This window comes from Microcebus murinus, unplaced genomic scaffold (genome assembly GCF_040939455.1).
Source record: "Microcebus murinus isolate Inina unplaced genomic scaffold, M.murinus_Inina_mat1.0 scaf013_hap2_Mmur4.0, whole genome shotgun sequence".
NCBI classification, from domain to species: Eukaryota; Metazoa; Chordata; class Mammalia; order Primates; family Cheirogaleidae; genus Microcebus; species Microcebus murinus.
In genome coordinates, this window is record NW_027438959.1 from 558,390 (window position 1) to 578,099 (window position 19,710).

General features: G+C 62.8%; 4 non-coding genes and 1 pseudogene across 4 annotated transcripts; all 5 read left to right on the forward strand.

Annotated features, from left to right (window-relative positions):
- Window positions 1-1,902: 1,902 nt before the first annotated feature.
- Window positions 1,903-2,021, forward strand: LOC142867130 (5S ribosomal RNA). The gene has a single exon (XR_012916861.1). It is a non-coding gene; the product is annotated as a 5S ribosomal RNA (ribosomal RNA).
- Window positions 2,022-5,801: 3,780 nt separating this feature from the next.
- On the forward strand, window positions 5,802-5,920 carry LOC142867131 (5S ribosomal RNA). The gene has a single exon (XR_012916862.1). It is a non-coding gene; the product is annotated as a 5S ribosomal RNA (ribosomal RNA).
- Window positions 5,921-9,698: 3,778 nt separating this feature from the next.
- LOC142867132 (5S ribosomal RNA) lies at window positions 9,699-9,817 on the forward strand. Its single transcript, XR_012916863.1, has one exon. It is a non-coding gene; the product is annotated as a 5S ribosomal RNA (ribosomal RNA).
- Window positions 9,818-13,582: 3,765 nt separating this feature from the next.
- LOC142867133 (5S ribosomal RNA) lies at window positions 13,583-13,701 on the forward strand. The gene has a single exon (XR_012916864.1). It is a non-coding gene; the product is annotated as a 5S ribosomal RNA (ribosomal RNA).
- Window positions 13,702-17,482: 3,781 nt separating this feature from the next.
- LOC142867142 (uncharacterized) lies at window positions 17,483-17,601 on the forward strand (annotated as a pseudogene).
- Window positions 17,602-19,710: the final 2,109 nt, after the last annotated feature.

Consider the following 19,710-nt stretch of genomic DNA (forward strand, 5'->3'; position numbering starts at 1 on the left):
CCACGTCGGATTCCGGGGCTCTCTGTCCTGCCCGAAGGCCCAGCTGGCCTGCGGGTCCTTAGAGTGGCAAAAACCTCCGAAAACTGAGACTGAGGGTCCGGTGGGTGTCTGCACTTTTGTGCTGGGCACCCCAGGGAGGCCCGGGGGCTGGCTGGACAACGTGGTCTGCTGGGCGGGGGGGGGGGTGTTGGAGGAGCAACTGATGCCCTTTGCACTTTGGGTAGCAAGAGTCTGAGGTGTCTCTGAGCCCTGTGCCCTGTGGGGGCGGGGCGGGGGGGAGGAGGAGGAGGAGGAGGAGGAGGTGGGAAGGGCGGGGCCTGCAGTCCTGTTCCCGGGGTGGCACGGCAAGTGGCTTCTTCCACAGGCTGCTTGGCCTGGGCTCCCTGCACCTGGGCCTTTGGAGGACCGGCCCTGTGCTTGCCAACACTTCCTGCAGGGACCCAGAGCTGGGAGGTGGCATCTCTCAGCCCTGGGTCGGGCAGAGCCCCAGCGGGCCATGCCCACAACCTCTCTCAGCACCGGTCCCCCAGAAGGCTCCTTTGGGACCAGGATTCTCTTGCGGTGACTCTTTAAGGTCTGGCCCCTGGATGGAGGGGCACCAGGAGTAGAGGAGCAGGAAGGGGAAGGGGGTGGCCGTGCGAGGGGACACTTTGAGGCCAAGTCCCAGCTTCAGCCTGATCCTCCTGGGAACCCCGCTCTGAGACAAGGAGCCGGGCTTCGCATTCCCACAGCAGCCAGTCGTGGGCTGAGGACACCTGGGGCGTTGGGAACTCCCTGGCTTCTCCTTGGTTTAACATCTAGAGCTGCTTGTGAATCGCGCCGCCACACACACCCGAGCGCAGGTGTCTTCCGCACAGACTGCGGGCCTCGCTCTTCTGAATGCCGCTAGCTCGCCACCCACCCACGGGTGAACCTGGTCAGGGTGCTTTCTCTCAGGGGCAGACTCTTTTCCGGGCGGGCTACCGGTGTCTCTGTTTGCTCGTTTCTTTCTTCCATTTCGGGAAAGTCTTCCTTGCTGGCTGTGGAAATCTCCTATGCCTTCCCTCGCCTATTCTGTCAGCTTTAAAATTCTCTTTCAGTTGCCACCCTCACAGATGGATTAGGAAACTCTTTCCGGTGCACTCATTAGTGAAATGACCTCCAGGAAGCTGGAATCCAATATCTAATGGCCGATTTTTAGCGAGTCCACACGCCAGGGTGGTCGGGGTCCAATGCAGCCCCGGCCAGGCCCAGGCCCCTTGGACTGGGCCACAGGAGGACACTGAGGAGGGTCCCGGCCCCCACGAAGCGGTGCCGGCAGTTCTCCACGGGCTTGGGCGTTTTCCAGAGGTAGGAGATGGAGGGGACTGATTTCTTCAGCGCCCCCCAAACCACGCCACCCCACCAAACCCATGGGACACATCCCCAGAGAGAGACGCCCCATACACTGGCTGTGCCCCAGCCCTGGCCCGGGGGAATAGGCGGCAGCCCACACACAGGGCGAGGGGGGGGGCGCAGCTGAAAGGGGTTGTGGGGGAGGGCGGCCCCTGGCTGGGGTCAAAGGGCGAGCGTCCCGCGCGTGCGCAGTCAGCGGCAGCGACGCGCTGGGGGTGGGCAGCGGGTAGGTGAAGGAGGCCGGGCGAGGAGACGAGGGGGGCTGGGAGGGCTCCACCTTGGCGAGTCCAGCCGTGGAGGCGCATCTTGTGTGAGTGTGAGTGTGAGTGTGTGTGTGTGTGTGTAGAGAGAGACAGCCCCCCACCCCGCCCCGCCCCGCCCCGCCCCGCCCATCACCCCGGACCCTGGGAGCCCGCGGGACCAGGCCGGCCCGGCCCGGCCCGGCGCGGGGCCTGGGGCGGGAGGCGGCGGCGGGGAAGCCCAGAGAGGCTCGGCTTCTCGAGCGGGGCAGGGGCGCCCTCCGCCGCCGTCTAGGGCCACACCACCCTGAACGCCCCCGATCTCGTCTGGTCTCGGAAGCTAAGCAGGGTCGGGCCTGGTTAGTACTTGGATGGGAGACCGCCTGGGAATACCGGGTGCCACAGGCTGCTGCTTTTTTTTTTTTTTTTTTTTTTTTTTGCCTCTTGTTCTGTCCCCTTTCTGGGAGCGCGGCGGCGGCCCGGGGTGGGGGTCACCCCCACCCTCAGCGCGCGCGCGGTGCCTGGCGCCCCAGCCCGCACCGTGGGGCCTCCTCTTGTCCCAAGCCGCGACACCGCCGCCACGCGGCAGCATGCGTGGCATCTGGACTGTCAGGTCTCAGACCAAAGGTCTGCTCTGTGGGAACCGACACGCTGGAGGAAACCTTGAGAGTCTGAGAGGGGAGGGAGTTCCAGAAGAAGGCCAGGATGTCATTTTGAGGGAGTATGTGACCAGAACTCGTCCCGTTGCTTTTGGGGTTCTATGGGCTACACGCAGGAATCTTTGGTGGTGGCACCTGATGTTGGGGGATCCGGAGTCACACCCAGACCTGCTCCACAGGCCTCCTTTTACTTTTCTCTTCGGATTCATTATTTTTAAAAAGTGTCTCTTACCTCTAGGATTGCATTTTCTTTTCTCTCTCTTTTCAAGCAGATGATGGGAGTACAAGTATTCAGGTGACATGTGTTGCCCGTGCCGCCCTCCCCCCTGTGTTCTTTTTTTTTTTTTTTTTTTTGAGACAGAGTCTCGTTTTGCTGCCCAGGCTAGAGTGAGTGCCATGGCGTCAGCCTAGCTCACAGCAACCTCAATCTCCGGGCTCAAGCAATCCTGCTGCCTCAGCCTCCCGAGTAGTTGGGACTACAGGCATGCACCACCACGCCCGGCTGTGTTTTTCTATATATATTAGTTGGCCAATTAATTTCTCTCTATTTTTAGTAGAGACGGGGTCTCGCTCTTGCTCAGGCTGGTTTCGAACTCCTGACCTGGAGCAATCCGCCCGCCTCGGCCTCCCAGAGAGCTAGGATTACAGGCGTGAGCCACCGCGCCCGGCCCCCCCTGTGTTCTTATTCATATACCTCTCATGTTGTTCCAGCGTATTGTGGGGGTACCAATGTTAAGGTCGGGTGCCTTGCCCTCTCCAAGCCTCCCCCCTCGGGTCAGAGCTTCAAGTGCGCCCATCCCCCAGTCGGTGCGCACCCACCCCATGCCTAATGGATGTGTATGCCCCTCCCCTCCCCCCACCCGCCCGACACCCACCCGATGAAGGTGATTCCTCTCTGTCCACTTAGGCGTCCATCCGTTCGTACCAATTTGCTGGTGAGCGCGCTCACGTGGTGCTCGTGTGTCCATTCTTGGGATACTTGGCCTACTGGAACGGGTTCCAGCTCTGGCCAGGAGAACACGAGAGGCGCCCTCTCACCGCTGCTCCTCACAGCCGAATGGCACTCCGTGGTGTCCACGTGCCACATTTTATTGATGCACTCCTGGATGGATGGGCACTCGGGTCGCTTCCACGTCTTTGGGATTGTGAATTGTGCCCTAACTGTAACCCTAACCCTTACCCAGCCCGTCTCCTCTGCCCCTGCCTGACGCACTCCTCCCCGGCCAGGCCCGTCACTGTCCTGGGCCCCCGCCTGACCGGCTCCTCCCCGCCCGGCCTGTCACCGTCCTCTGCCCCTGTCTGACACGCTCCTTCCCGCCCGGCCTCTCACCGTCCTCGGCCCCTGCCTGACCGGCTCCTCCGTCGCCTGGGCCTTCCAAGGGCTTGGTGTGGATGCTGCTTCCAGGAAGCCCTCCAGAAACCCGGCAGCAGGGTGGCCGCAGCAGTCTCCAGCAGCCGTCCCTAAGTCGCGTGAGTGCGGGGGACGTGCCCCCGCTGTGCCGCGGGGGCCCAGCCTGGTGTCTTCCCTGAGGCCCTGCGGCTGCCGGCTGGGCTGCCGCTCCCCGCAAGGGGAGAGCCGCGGAGGTGGGGACCGCCTCCTGATGGGGACGTACACGCAGCTCTCCACGTCGGATTCCGGGGCTCTCTGTCCTGCCCGAAGGCCCAGCTGGCCTGCGGGTCCTTAGAGTGGCAAAAACCTCCGAAAACTGAGACTGAGGGTCCGGTGGGTGTCTGCACTTTTGTGCTGGGCACCCCAGGGAGGCCCGGGGGCTGGCTGGACAACGTGGTCTGCTGGGCGGGGGGGGGGGTGTTGGAGGAGCAACTGATGCCCTTTGCACTTTGGGTAGCAAGAGTCTGAGGTGTCTCTGAGCCCTGTGCCCTGTGGGGGCGGGGCGGGGGGGAGGAGGAGGAGGAGGAGGAGGAGGTGGGAAGGGCGGGGCCTGCAGTCCTGTTCCCGGGGTGGCACGGCAAGTGGCTTCTTCCACAGGCTGCTTGGCCTGGGCTCCCTGCACCTGGGCCTTTGGAGGACCGGCCCTGTGCTTGCCAACACTTCCTGCAGGGACCCAGAGCTGGGAGGTGGCATCTCTCAGCCCTGGGTCGGGCAGAGCCCCAGCGGGCCATGCCCACAACCTCTCTCAGCACCGGTCCCCCAGAAGGCTCCTTTGGGACCAGGATTCTCTTGCGGTGACTCTTTAAGGTCTGGCCCCTGGATGGAGGGGCACCAGGAGTAGAGGAGCAGGAAGGGGAAGGGGGTGGCCGTGCGAGGGGACACTTTGAGGCCAAGTCCCAGCTTCAGCCTGATCCTCCTGGGAACCCCGCTCTGAGACAAGGAGCCGGGCTTCGCATTCCCACAGCAGCCAGTCGTGGGCTGAGGACACCTGGGGCGTTGGGAACTCCCTGGCTTCTCCTTGGTTTAACATCTAGAGCTGCTTGTGAATCGCGCCGCCACACACACCCGAGCGCAGGTGTCTTCCGCACAGACTGCGGGCCTCGCTCTTCTGAATGCCGCTAGCTCGCCACCCACCCACGGGTGAACCTGGTCAGGGTGCTTTCTCTCAGGGGCAGACTCTTTTCCGGGCGGGCTACCGGTGTCTCTGTTTGCTCGTTTCTTTCTTCCATTTCGGGAAAGTCTTCCTTGCTGGCTGTGGAAATCTCCTATGCCTTCCCTCGCCTATTCTGTCAGCTTTAAAATTCTCTTTCAGTTGCCACCCTCACAGATGGATTAGGAAACTCTTTCCGGTGCACTCATTAGTGAAATGACCTCCAGGAAGCTGGAATCCAATATCTAATGGCCGATTTTTAGCGAGTCCACACGCCAGGGTGGTCGGGGTCCAATGCAGCCCCGGCCAGGCCCAGGCCCCTTGGACTGGGCCACAGGAGGACACTGAGGAGGGTCCCGGCCCCCACGAAGCGGTGCCGGCAGTTCTCCACGGGCTTGGGCGTTTTCCAGAGGTAGGAGATGGAGGGGACTGATTTCTTCAGCGCCCCCCAAACCACGCCACCCCACCAAACCCATGGGACACATCCCCAGAGAGAGACGCCCCATACACTGGCTGTGCCCCAGCCCTGGCCCGGGGGAATAGGCGGCAGCCCACACACAGGGCGAGGGGGGGGGCGCAGCTGAAAGGGGTTGTGGGGGAGGGCGGCCCCTGGCTGGGGTCAAAGGGCGAGCGTCCCGCGCGTGCGCAGTCAGCGGCAGCGACGCGCTGGGGGTGGGCAGCGGGTAGGTGAAGGAGGCCGGGCGAGGAGACGAGGGGGGCTGGGAGGGCTCCACCTTGGCGAGTCCAGCCGTGGAGGCGCATCTTGTGTGAGTGTGAGTGAGTGTGAGTGTGTGTGTGTGTGTGTAGAGAGAGACAGCCCCCCACCCCGCCCCGCCCCGCCCCGCCCCGCCCATCACCCCGGACCCTGGGAGCCCGCGGGACCAGGCCGGCCCGGCCCGGCCCGGCGTGGGGCCTGGGGCGGGAGGCGGCGGCGGGGAAGCCCAGAGAGGCTCGGCTTCTCGAGCGGGGCAGGGGCGCCCTCCGCCGCCGTCTAGGGCCACACCACCCTGAACGCCCCCGATCTCGTCTGGTCTCGGAAGCTAAGCAGGGTCGGGCCTGGTTAGTACTTGGATGGGAGACCGCCTGGGAATACCGGGTGCCACAGGCTGCTGCTTTTTTTTTTTTTTTTTTTTTTTTTTTGCCTCTTGTTCTGTCCCCTTTCTGGGAGCGCGGCGGCGGCCCGGGGTGGGGGTCACCCCCACCCTCAGCGCGCGCGCGGTGCCTGGCGCCCCAGCCCGCACCGTGGGGCCTCCTCTTGTCCCAAGCCGCGACACCGCCGCCACGCGGCAGCATGCGTGGCATCTGGACTGTCAGGTCTCAGACCAAAGGTCTGCTCTGTGGGAACCGACACGCTGGAGGAAACCTTGAGAGTCTGAGAGGGGAGGGAGTTCCAGAAGAAGGCCAGGATGTCATTTTGAGGGAGTATGTGACCAGAACTCGTCCCGTTGCTTTTGGGGTTCTATGGGCTACACGCAGGAATCTTTGGTGGTGGCACCTGATGTTGGGGGATCCGGAGTCACACCCAGACCTGCTCCACAGGCCTCCTTTTACTTTTCTCTTCGGATTCATTATTTTTAAAAAGTGTCTCTTACCTCTAGGATTGCATTTTCTTTTCTCTCTCTTTTCAAGCAGATGATGGGAGTACAAGTATTCAGGTGACATGTGTTGCCCGTGCCGCCCTCCCCCCTGTGTTCTTTTTTTTTTTTTTTTTTTTGAGACAGAGTCTCGTTTTGCTGCCCAGGCTAGAGTGAGTGCCATGGCGTCAGCCTAGCTCACAGCAACCTCAATCTCCGGGCTCAAGCAATCCTGCTGCCTCAGCCTCCCGAGTAGTTGGGACTACAGGCATGCACCACCACGCCCGGCTGTGTTTTTCTATATATATTAGTTGGCCAATTAATTTCTCTCTATTTTTAGTAGAGACGGGGTCTCGCTCTTGCTCAGGCTGGTTTCGAACTCCTGACCTGGAGCAATCCGCCCGCCTCGGCCTCCCAGAGAGCTAGGATTACAGGCGTGAGCCACCGCGCCCGGCCCCCCCTGTGTTCTTATTCATATACCTCTCATGTTGTTCCAGCGTATTGTGGGGGTACCAATGTTAAGGTCGGGTGCCTTGCCCTCTCCAAGCCTCCCCCCTCGGGTCAGAGCTTCAAGTGCGCCCATCCCCCAGTCGGTGCGCACCCACCCCATGCCTAATGGATGTGTATGCCCCTCCCCTCCCCCCACCCGCCCGACACCCACCCGATGAAGGTGATTCCTCTCTGTCCACTTAGGCGTCCATCCGTTCGTACCAATTTGCTGGTGAGCGCGCTCACGTGGTGCTCGTGTGTCCATTCTTGGGATACTTGGCCTACTGGAACGGGTTCCAGCTCTGGCCAGGAGAACACGAGAGGCGCCCTCTCACCGCTGCTCCTCACAGCCGAATGGCACTCCGTGGTGTCCACGTGCCACATTTTATTGATGCACTCCTGGATGGATGGGCACTCGGGTCGCTTCCACGTCTTTGGGATTGTGAATTGTGCCCTAACTGTAACCCTAACCCTTACCCAGCCCGTCTCCTCTGCCCCTGCCTGACGCACTCCTCCCCGGCCAGGCCCGTCACTGTCCTGGGCCCCCGCCTGACCGGCTCCTCCCCGCCCGGCCTGTCACCGTCCTCTGCCCCTGTCTGACACGCTCCTTCCCGCCCGGCCTCTCACCGTCCTCGGCCCCTGCCTGACCGGCTCCTCCGTCGCCTGGGCCTTCCAAGGGCTTGGTGTGGATGCTGCTTCCAGGAAGCCCTCCAGAAACCCGGCAGCAGGGTGGCCGCAGCAGTCTCCAGCAGCCGTCCCTAAGTCGCGTGAGTGCGGGGGACGTGCCCCCGCTGTGCCGCGGGGGCCCAGCCTGGTGTCTTCCCTGAGGCCCTGCGGCTGCCGGCTGGGCTGCCGCTCCCCGCAAGGGGAGAGCCGCGGAGGTGGGGACCGCCTCCTGATGGGGACGTACACGCAGCTCTCCACGTCGGATTCCGGGGCTCTCTGTCCTGCCCGAAGGCCCAGCTGGCCTGCGGGTCCTTAGAGTGGCAAAAACCTCCGAAAACTGAGACTGAGGGTCCGGTGGGTGTCTGCACTTTTGTGCTGGGCACCCCAGGGAGGCCCGGGGGCTGGCTGGACAACGTGGTCTGCTGGGCGGGGGGGGGGGGTGTTGGAGGAGCAACTGATGCCCTTTGCACTTTGGGTAGCAAGAGTCTGAGGTGTCTCTGAGCCCTGTGCCCTGTGGGGGCGGGGCGGGGGGGAGGAGGAGGAGGAGGAGGAGGAGGTGGGAAGGGCGGGGCCTGCAGTCCTGTTCCCGGGGTGGCACGGCAAGTGGCTTCTTCCACAGGCTGCTTGGCCTGGGCTCCCTGCACCTGGGCCTTTGGAGGACCGGCCCTGTGCTTGCCAACACTTCCTGCAGGGACCCAGAGCTGGGAGGTGGCATCTCTCAGCCCTGGGTCGGGCAGAGCCCCAGCGGGCCATGCCCACAACCTCTCTCAGCACCGGTCCCCCAGAAGGCTCCTTTGGGACCAGGATTCTCTTGCGGTGACTCTTTAAGGTCTGGCCCCTGGATGGAGGGGCACCAGGAGTAGAGGAGCAGGAAGGGGAAGGGGGTGGCCGTGCGAGGGGACACTTTGAGGCCAAGTCCCAGCTTCAGCCTGATCCTCCTGGGAACCCCGCTCTGAGACAAGGAGCCGGGCTTCGCATTCCCACAGCAGCCAGTCGTGGGCTGAGGACACCTGGGGCGTTGGGAACTCCCTGGCTTCTCCTTGGTTTAACATCTAGAGCTGCTTGTGAATCGCGCCGCCACACACACCCGAGCGCAGGTGTCTTCCGCACAGACTGCGGGCCTCGCTCTTCTGAATGCCGCTAGCTCGCCACCCACCCACGGGTGAACCTGGTCAGGGTGCTTTCTCTCAGGGGCAGACTCTTTTCCGGGCGGGCTACCGGTGTCTCTGTTTGCTCGTTTCTTTCTTCCATTTCGGGAAAGTCTTCCTTGCTGGCTGTGGAAATCTCCTATGCCTTCCCTCGCCTATTCTGTCAGCTTTAAAATTCTCTTTCAGTTGCCACCCTCACAGATGGATTAGGAAACTCTTTCCGGTGCACTCATTAGTGAAATGACCTCCAGGAAGCTGGAATCCAATATCTAATGGCCGATTTTTAGCGAGTCCACACGCCAGGGTGGTCGGGGTCCAATGCAGCCCCGGCCAGGCCCAGGCCCCTTGGACTGGGCCACAGGAGGACACTGAGGAGGGTCCCGGCCCCCACGAAGCGGTGCCGGCAGTTCTCCACGGGCTTGGGCGTTTTCCAGAGGTAGGAGATGGAGGGGACTGATTTCTTCAGCGCCCCCCAAACCACGCCACCCCACCCCACCCATGGGACACATCCCCAGAGAGAGACGCCCCATACACTGGCTGTGCCCCAGCCCTGGCCCGGGGGAATAGGCGGCAGCCCACACACAGGGCGAGGGGGGGGGCGCAGCTGAAAGGGGTTGTGGGGGAGGGCGGCCCCTGGCTGGGGTCAAAGGGCGAGCGTCCCGCGCGTGCGCAGTCAGCGGCAGCGACGCGCTGGGGGTGGGCAGCGGGTAGGTGAAGGAGGCCGGGCGAGGAGACGAGGGGGGCTGGGAGGGCTCCACCTTGGCGAGTCCAGCCGTGGAGGCGCATCTTGTGTGAGTGTGAGTGTGAGTGTGTGTGTGTGTGTGTAGAGAGAGACAGCCCCCCACCCCGCCCCGCCCCGCCCCGCCCCGCCCATCACCCCGGACCCTGGGAGCCCGCGGGACCAGGCCGGCCCGGCCCGGCCCGGCGCGGGGCCTGGGGCGGGAGGCGGCGGCGGGGAAGCCCAGAGAGGCTCGGCTTCTCGAGCGGGGCAGGGGCGCCCTCCGCCGCCGTCTAGGGCCACACCACCCTGAACGCCCCCGATCTCGTCTGGTCTCGGAAGCTAAGCAGGGTCGGGCCTGGTTAGTACTTGGATGGGAGACCGCCTGGGAATACCGGGTGCCACAGGCTGCTGCTTTTTTTTTTTTTTTTTTTTTTTTTGCCTCTTGTTCTGTCCCCTTTCTGGGAGCGCGGCGGCGGCCCGGGGTGGGGGTCACCCCCACCCTCAGCGCGCGCGCGGTGCCTGGCGCCCCAGCCCGCACCGTGGGGCCTCCTCTTGTCCCAAGCCGCGACACCGCCGCCACGCGGCAGCATGCGTGGCATCTGGACTGTCAGGTCTCAGACCAAAGGTCTGCTCTGTGGGAACCGACACGCTGGAGGAAACCTTGAGAGTCTGAGAGGGGAGGGAGTTCCAGAAGAAGGCCAGGATGTCATTTTGAGGGAGTATGTGACCAGAACTCGTCCCGTTGCTTTTGGGGTTCTATGGGCTACACGCAGGAATCTTTGGTGGTGGCACCTGATGTTGGGGGATCCGGAGTCACACCCAGACCTGCTCCACAGGCCTCCTTTTACTTTTCTCTTCGGATTCATTATTTTTAAAAAGTGTCTCTTACCTCTAGGATTGCATTTTCTTTTCTCTCTCTTTTCAAGCAGATGATGGGAGTACAAGTATTCAGGTGACATGTGTTGCCCGTGCCGCCCTCCCCCCTGTGTTCTTTTTTTTTTTTTTTTTTTTGAGACAGAGTCTCGTTTTGCTGCCCAGGCTAGAGTGAGTGCCATGGCGTCAGCCTAGCTCACAGCAACCTCAATCTCCGGGCTCAAGCAATCCTGCTGCCTCAGCCTCCCGAGTAGTTGGGACTACAGGCATGCACCACCACGCCCGGCTGTGTTTTTCTATATATATTAGTTGGCCAATTAATTTCTCTCTATTTTTAGTAGAGACGGGGTCTCGCTCTTGCTCAGGCTGGTTTCGAACTCCTGACCTGGAGCAATCCGCCCGCCTCGGCCTCCCAGAGAGCTAGGATTACAGGCGTGAGCCACCGCGCCCGGCCCCCCCTGTGTTCTTATTCATATACCTCTCATGTTGTTCCAGCGTATTGTGGGGGTACCAATGTTAAGGTCGGGTGCCTTGCCCTCTCCAAGCCTCCCCCCTCGGGTCAGAGCTTCAAGTGCGCCCATCCCCCAGTCGGTGCGCACCCACCCCATGCCTAATGGATGTGTATGCCCCTCCCCTCCCCCCACCCGCCCGACACCCACCCGATGAAGGTGATTCCTCTCTGTCCACTTAGGCGTCCATCCGTTCGTACCAATTTGCTGGTGAGCGCGCTCACGTGGTGCTCGTGTGTCCATTCTTGGGATACTTGGCCTACTGGAACGGGTTCCAGCTCTGGCCAGGAGAACACGAGAGGCGCCCTCTCACCGCTGCTCCTCACAGCCGAATGGCACTCCGTGGTGTCCACGTGCCACATTTTATTGATGCACTCCTGGATGGATGGGCACTCGGGTCGCTTCCACGTCTTTGGGATTGTGAATTGTGCCCTAACTGTAACCCTAACCCTTACCCAGCCCGTCTCCTCTGCCCCTGCCTGACGCACTCCTCCCCGGCCAGGCCCGTCACTGTCCTGGGCCCCCGCCTGACCGGCTCCTCCCCGCCCGGCCTGTCACCGTCCTCTGCCCCTGTCTGACACGCTCCTTCCCGCCCGGCCTCTCACCGTCCTCGGCCCCTGCCTGACCGGCTCCTCCGTCGCCTGGGCCTTCCAAGGGCTTGGTGTGGATGCTGCTTCCAGGAAGCCCTCCAGAAACCCGGCAGCAGGGTGGCCGCAGCAGTCTCCAGCAGCCGTCCCTAAGTCGCGTGAGTGCGGGGGACGTGCCCCCGCTGTGCCGCGGGGGCCCAGCCTGGTGTCTTCCCTGAGGCCCTGCGGCTGCCGGCTGGGCTGCCGCTCCCCGCAAGGGGAGAGCCGCGGAGGTGGGGACCGCCTCCTGATGGGGACGTACACGCAGCTCTCCACGTCGGATTCCGGGGCTCTCTGTCCTGCCCGAAGGCCCAGCTGGCCTGCGGGTCCTTAGAGTGGCAAAAACCTCCGAAAACTGAGACTGAGGGTCCGGTGGGTGTCTGCACTTTTGTGCTGGGCACCCCAGGGAGGCCCGGGGGCTGGCTGGACAACGTGGTCTGCTGGGCGGGGGGGGGGGTGTTGGAGGAGCAACTGATGCCCTTTGCACTTTGGGTAGCAAGAGTCTGAGGTGTCTCTGAGCCCTGTGCCCTGTGGGGGCGGGGCGGGGGGGAGGAGGAGGAGGAGGAGGAGGAGGTGGGAAGGGCGGGGCCTGCAGTCCTGTTCCCGGGGTGGCACGGCAAGTGGCTTCTTCCACAGGCTGCTTGGCCTGGGCTCCCTGCACCTGGGCCTTTGGAGGACCGGCCCTGTGCTTGCCAACACTTCCTGCAGGGACCCAGAGCTGGGAGGTGGCATCTCTCAGCCCTGGGTCGGGCAGAGCCCCAGCGGGCCATGCCCACAACCTCTCTCAGCACCGGTCCCCCAGAAGGCTCCTTTGGGACCAGGATTCTCTTGCGGTGACTCTTTAAGGTCTGGCCCCTGGATGGAGGGGCACCAGGAGTAGAGGAGCAGGAAGGGGAAGGGGGTGGCCATGCGAGGGGACACTTTGAGGCCAAGTCCCAGCTTCAGCCTGATCCTCCTGGGAACCCCGCTCTGAGACAAGGAGCCGGGCTTCGCATTCCCACAGCAGCCAGTCGTGGGCTGAGGACACCTGGGGCGTTGGGAACTCCCTGGCTTCTCCTTGGTTTAACATCTAGAGCTGCTTGTGAATCGCGCCGCCACACACACCCGAGCGCAGGTGTCTTCCGCACAGACTGCGGGCCTCGCTCTTCTGAATGCCGCTAGCTCGCCACCCACCCACGGGTGAACCTGGTCAGGGTGCTTTCTCTCAGGGGCAGACTCTTTTCCGGGCGGGCTACCGGTGTCTCTGTTTGCTCGTTTCTTTCTTCCATTTCGGGAAAGTCTTCCTTGCTGGCTGTGGAAATCTCCTATGCCTTCCCTCGCCTATTCTGTCAGCTTTAAAATTCTCTTTCAGTTGCCACCCTCACAGATGGATTAGGAAACTCTTTCCGGTGCACTCATTAGTGAAATGACCTCCAGGAAGCTGGAATCCAATATCTAATGGCCGATTTTTAGCGAGTCCACACGCCAGGGTGGTCGGGGTCCAATGCAGCCCCGGCCAGGCCCAGGCCCCTTGGACTGGGCCACAGGAGGACACTGAGGAGGGTCCCGGCCCCCACGAAGCGGTGCCGGCAGTTCTCCACGGGCTTGGGCGTTTTCCAGAGGTAGGAGATGGAGGGGACTGATTTCTTCAGCGCCCCCCAAACCACGCCACCCCACCCCACCCATGGGACACATCCCCAGAGAGAGACGCCCCATACACTGGCTGTGCCCCAGCCCTGGCCCGGGGGAATAGGCGGCAGCCCACACACAGGGCGAGGGGGGGGGCGCAGCTGAAAGGGGTTGTGGGGGAGGGCGGCCCCTGGCTGGGGTCAAAGGGCGAGCGTCCCGCGCGTGCGCAGTCAGCGGCAGCGACGCGCTGGGGGTGGGCAGCGGGTAGGTGAAGGAGGCCGGGCGAGGAGACGAGGGGGGCTGGGAGGGCTCCACCTTGGCGAGTCCAGCCGTGGAGGCGCATCTTGTGTGAGTGTGAGTGTGAGTGTGTGTGTGTGTGTGTAGAGAGAGACAGCCCCCCACCCCGCCCCGCCCCGCCCATCACCCCGGACCCTGGGAGCCCGCGGGACCAGGCCGGCCCGGCCCGGCCCGGCGCGGGGCCTGGGGCGGGAGGCGGCGGCGGGGAAGCCCAGAGAGGCTCGGCTTCTCGAGCGGGGCAGGGGCGCCCTCCGCCGCCGTCTAGGGCCACACCACCCTGAACGCCCCCGATCTCGTCTGGTCTCGGAAGCTAAGCAGGGTCGGGCCTGGTTAGTACTTGGATGGGAGACCGCCTGGGAATACCGGGTGCCACAGGCTGCTGCTTTTTTTTTTTTTTTTTTTTTTTTTTTTGCCTCTTGTTCTGTCCCCTTTCTGGGAGCGCGGCGGCGGCCCGGGGTGGGGGTCACCCCCACCCTCAGCGCGCGCGCGGTGCCTGGCGCCCCAGCCCGCACCGTGGGGCCTCCTCTTGTCCCAAGCCGCGACACCGCCGCCACGCGGCAGCATGCGTGGCATCTGGACTGTCAGGTCTCAGACCAAAGGTCTGCTCTGTGGGAACCGACACGCTGGAGGAAACCTTGAGAGTCTGAGAGGGGAGGGAGTTCCAGAAGAAGGCCAGGATGTCATTTTGAGGGAGTATGTGACCAGAACTCGTCCCGTTGCTTTTGGGGTTCTATGGGCTACACGCAGGAATCTTTGGTGGTGGCACCTGATGTTGGGGGATCCGGAGTCACACCCAGACCTGCTCCACAGGCCTCCTTTTACTTTTCTCTTCGGATTCATTATTTTTAAAAAGTGTCTCTTACCTCTAGGATTGCATTTTCTTTTCTCTCTCTTTTCAAGCAGATGATGGGAGTACAAGTATTCAGGTGACATGTGTTGCCCGTGCCGCCCTCCCCCCTGTGTTCTTTTTTTTTTTTTTTTTTTGAGACAGAGTCTCGTTTTGCTGCCCAGGCTAGAGTGAGTGCCATGGCGTCAGCCTAGCTCACAGCAACCTCAATCTCCGGGCTCAAGCAATCCTGCTGCCTCAGCCTCCCGAGTAGTTGGGACTACAGGCATGCACCACCACGCCCGGCTGTGTTTTTCTATATATATTAGTTGGCCAATTAATTTCTCTCTATTTTTAGTAGAGACGGGGTCTCGCTCTTGCTCAGGCTGGTTTCGAACTCCTGACCTGGAGCAATCCGCCCGCCTCGGCCTCCCAGAGAGCTAGGATTACAGGCGTGAGCCACCGCGCCCGGCCCCCCCTGTGTTCTTATTCATATACCTCTCATGTTGTTCCAGCGTATTGTGGGGGTACCAATGTTAAGGTCGGGTGCCTTGCCCTCTCCAAGCCTCCCCCCTCGGGTCAGAGCTTCAAGTGCGCCCATCCCCCAGTCGGTGCGCACCCACCCCATGCCTAATGGATGTGTATGCCCCTCCCCTCCCCCCACCCGCCCGACACCCACCCGATGAAGGTGATTCCTCTCTGTCCACTTAGGCGTCCATCCGTTCGTACCAATTTGCTGGTGAGCGCGCTCACGTGGTGCTCGTGTGTCCATTCTTGGGATACTTGGCCTACTGGAACGGGTTCCAGCTCTGGCCAGGAGAACACGAGAGGCGCCCTCTCACCGCTGCTCCTCACAGCCGAATGGCACTCCGTGGTGTCCACGTGCCACATTTTATTGATGCACTCCTGGATGGATGGGCACTCGGGTCGCTTCCACGTCTTTGGGATTGTGAATTGTGCCCTAACTGTAACCCTAACCCTTACCCAGCCCGTCTCCTCTGCCCCTGCCTGACGCACTCCTCCCCGGCCAGGCCCGTCACTGTCCTGGGCCCCCGCCTGACCGGCTCCTCCCCGCCCGGCCTGTCACCGTCCTCTGCCCCTGTCTGACACGCTCCTTCCCGCCCGGCCTCTCACCGTCCTCGGCCCCTGCCTGACCGGCTCCTCCGTCGCCTGGGCCTTCCAAGGGCTTGGTGTGGATGCTGCTTCCAGGAAGCCCTCCAGAAACCCGGCAGCAGGGTGGCCGCAGCAGTCTCCAGCAGCCGTCCCTAAGTCGCGTGAGTGCGGGGGACGTGCCCCCGCTGTGCCGCGGGGGCCCAGCCTGGTGTCTTCCCTGAGGCCCTGCGGCTGCCGGCTGGGCTGCCGCTCCCCGCAAGGGGAGAGCCGCGGAGGTGGGGACCGCCTCCTGATGGGGACGTACACGCAGCTCTCCACGTCGGATTCCGGGGCTCTCTGTCCTGCCCGAAGGCCCAGCTGGCCTGCGGGTCCTTAGAGTGGCAAAAACCTCCGAAAACTGAGACTGAGGGTCCGGTGGGTGTCTGCACTTTTGTGCTGGGCACCCCAGGGAGGCCCGGGGGCTGGCTGGACAACGTGGTCTGCTGGGCGGGGGGGGGGGTGTTGGAGGAGCAACTGATGCCCTTTGCACTTTGGGTAGCAAGAGTCTGAGGTGTCTCTGAGCCCTGTGCCCTGTGGGGGCGGGGCGGGGGGGAGGAGGAGGAGGAGGAGGAGGAGGTGGGAAGGGCGGGGCCTGCAGTCCTGTTCCCGGGGTGGCACGGCAAGTGGCTTCTTCCACAGGCTGCTTGGCCTGGGCTCCCTGCACCTGGGCCTTTGGAGGACCGGCCCTGTGCTTGCCAACACTTCCTGCAGGGACCCAGAGCTGGGAGGTGGCATCTCTCAGCCCTGGGTCGGGCAGAGCCCCAGCGGGCCATGCCCACAACCTCTCTCAGCACCGGTCCCCCAGAAGGCTCCTTTGGGACCAGGATTCTCTTGCGGTGACTCTTTAAGGTCTGGCCCCTGGATGGAGGGGCACCAGGAGTAGAGGAGCAGGAAGGGGAAGGGGGTGGCCATGCGAGGGGACACTTTGAGGCCAAGTCCCAGCTTCAGCCTGATCCTCCTGGGAACCCCGCTCTGAGACAAGGAGCCGGGCTTCGCATTCCCACAGCAGCCAGTCGTGGGCTGAGGACACCTGGGGCGTTGGGAACTCCCTGGCTTCTCCTTGGTTTAACATCTAGAGCTGCTTGTGAATCGCGCCGCCACACACACCCGAGCGCAGGTGTCTTCCGCACAGACTGCGGGCCTCGCTCTTCTGAATGCCGCTAGCTCGCCACCCACCCACGGGTGAACCTGGTCAGGGTGCTTTCTCTCAGGGGCAGACTCTTTTCCGGGCGGGCTACCGGTGTCTCTGTTTGCTCGTTTCTTTCTTCCATTTCGGGAAAGTCTTCCTTGCTGGCTGTGGAAATCTCCTATGCCTTCCCTCGCCTATTCTGTCAGCTTTAAAATTCTCTTTCAGTTGCCACCCTCACAGATGGATTAGGAAACTCTTTCCGGTGCACTCATTAGTGAAATGACCTCCAGGAAGCTGGAATCCAATATCTAATGGCCGATTTTTAGCGAGTCCACACGCCAGGGTGGTCGGGGTCCAATGCAGCCCCGGCCAGGCCCAGGCCCCTTGGACTGGGCCACAGGAGGACACTGAGGAGGGTCCCGGCCCCCACGAAGCGGTGCCGGCAGTTCTCCACGGGCTTGGGCGTTTTCCAGAGGTAGGAGATGGAGGGGACTGATTTCTTCAGCGCCCCCCAAACCACGCCACCCCACCAAACCCATGGGACACATCCCCAGAGAGAGACGCCCCATACACTGGCTGTGCCCCAGCCCTGGCCCGGGGGAATAGGCGGCAGCCCACACACAGGGCGAGGGGGGGGGCGCAGCTGAAAGGGGTTGTGGGGGAGGGCGGCCCCTGGCTGGGGTCAAAGGGCAAGCGTCCCGCGCATGCGCAGTCAGCGGCAGCGACGCGCTGGGGGTGGGCAGCGGGTAGGTGAAGGAGGCCGGGCGAGGAGACGAGGGGGGCTGGGAGGGCTCCACCTTGGCGAGTCCAGCCGTGGAGGCGCATCTTGTGTGAGTGTGAGTGAGTGTGAGTGTGTGTGTGTGTGTGTAGAGAGAGACAGCCCCCCACCCCGCCCCGCCCCGCCCCGCCCCGCCCATCACCCCGGACCCTGGGAGCCCGCGGGACCAGGCCGGCCCGGCCCGGCCCGGCGCGGGGCCTGGGGCGGGAGGCGGCGGCGGGGAAGCCCAGAGAGGCTCGGCTTCTCGAGCGGGGCAGGGGCGCCCTCCGCCGCCGTCTAGGGCCACAACACCCTGAACGCCCCCGATCTCGTCTGGTCTCGGAAGCTAAGCAGGGTCGGGCCTGGTTAGTACTTGGATGGGAGACCGCCTGGGAATACCGGGTGCCACAGGCTGCTGCTTTTTTTTTTTTTTTTTTTTTTTTTTTTGCCTCTTGTTCTGTCCCCTTTCTGGGAGCGCGGCGGCGGCCCGGGGTGGGGGTCACCCCCACCCTCAGCGCGCGCGCGGTGCCTGGCGCCCCAGCCCGCACCGTGGGGCCTCCTCTTGTCCCAAGCCGCGACACCGCCGCCACGCGGCAGCATGCGTGGCATCTGGACTGTCAGGTCTCAGACCAAAGGTCTGCTCTGTGGGAACCGACACGCTGGAGGAAACCTTGAGAGTCTGAGAGGGGAGGGAGTTCCAGAAGAAGGCCAGGATGTCATTTTGAGGGAGTATGTGACCAGAACTCGTCCCGTTGCTTTTGGGGTTCTATGGGCTACACGCAGGAATCTTTGGTGGTGGCACCTGATGTTGGGGGATCCGGAGTCACACCCAGACCTGCTCCACAGGCCTCCTTTTACTTTTCTCTTCGGATTCATTATTTTTAAAAAGTGTCTCTTACCTCTAGGATTGCATTTTCTTTTCTCTCTCTTTTCAAGCAGATGATGGGAGTACAAGTATTCAGGTGACATGTGTTGCCCGTGCCGCCCTCCCCCCTGTGTTCTTTTTTTTTTTTTTTTTTTTGAGACAGAGTCTCGTTTTGCTGCCCAGGCTAGAGTGAGTGCCATGGCGTCAGCCTAGCTCACAGCAACCTCAATCTCCGGGCTCAAGCAATCCTGCTGCCTCAGCCTCCCGAGTAGTTGGGACTACAGGCATGCACCACCACGCCCGGCTGTGTTTTTCTATATATATTAGTTGGCCAATTAATTTCTCTCTATTTTTAGTAGAGACGGGGTCTCGCTCTTGCTCAGGCTGGTTTCGAACTCCTGACCTGGAGCAATCCGCCCGCCTCGGCCTCCCAGAGAGCTAGGATTACAGGCGTGAGCCACCGCGCCCGGCCCCCCCTGTGTTCTTATTCATATACCTCTCATGTTGTTCCAGCGTATTGTGGGGGTACCAATGTTAAGGTCGGGTGCCTTGCCCTCTCCAAGCCTCCCCCCTCGGGTCAGAGCTTCAAGTGCGCCCATCCCCCAGTCGGTGCGCACCCACCCCATGCCTAATGGATGTGTATGCCCCTCCCCTCCCCCCACCCGCCCGACACCCACCCGATGAAGGTGATTCCTCTCTGTCCACTTAGGCGTCCATCCGTTCGTACCAATTTGCTGGTGAGCGCGCTCACGTGGTGCTCGTGTGTCCATTCTTGGGATACTTGGCCTACTGGAACGGGTTCCAGCTCTGGCCAGGAGAACACGAGAGGCGCCCTCTCACCGCTGCTCCTCACAGCCGAATGGCACTCCGTGGTGTCCACGTGCCACATTTTATTGATGCACTCCTGGATGGATGGGCACTCGGGTCGCTTCCACGTCTTTGGGATTGTGAATTGTGCCCTAACTGTAACCCTAACCCTTACCCAGCCCGTCTCCTCTGCCCCTGCCTGACGCACTCCTCCCCGGCCAGGCCCGTCACTGTCCTGGGCCCCCGCCTGACCGGCTCCTCCCCGCCCGGCCTGTCACCGTCCTCTGCCCCTGTCTGACACGCTCCTTCCCGCCCGGCCTCTCACCGTCCTCGGCCCCTGCCTGACCGGCTCCTCCGTCGCCTGGGCCTTCCAAGGGCTTGGTGTGGATGCTGCTTCCAGGAAGCCCTCCAGAAACCCGGCAGCAGGGTGGCCGCAGCAGTCTCCAGCAGCCGTCCCTAAGTCGCGTGAGTGCGGGGGACGTGCCCCCGCTGTGCCGCGGGGGCCCAGCCTGGTGTCTTCCCTGAGGCCCTGCGGCTGCCGGCTGGGCTGCCGCTCCCCGCAAGGGGAGAGCCGCGGAGGTGGGGACCGCCTCCTGATGGGGACATACACGCAGCTCTCCACGTCGGATTCCGGGGCTCTCTGTCCTGCCCGAAGGCCCAGCTGGCCTGCGGGTCCTTAGAGTGGCAAAAACCTCCGAAAACTGAGACTGAGGGTCCGGTGGGTGTCTGCACTTTTGTGCTGGGCACCCCAGGGAGGCCCGGGGGCTGGCTGGACAACGTGGTCTGCTGGGCGGGGGGGGGGTGTTGGAGGAGCAACTGATGCCCTTTGCACTTTGGGTAGCAAGAGTCTG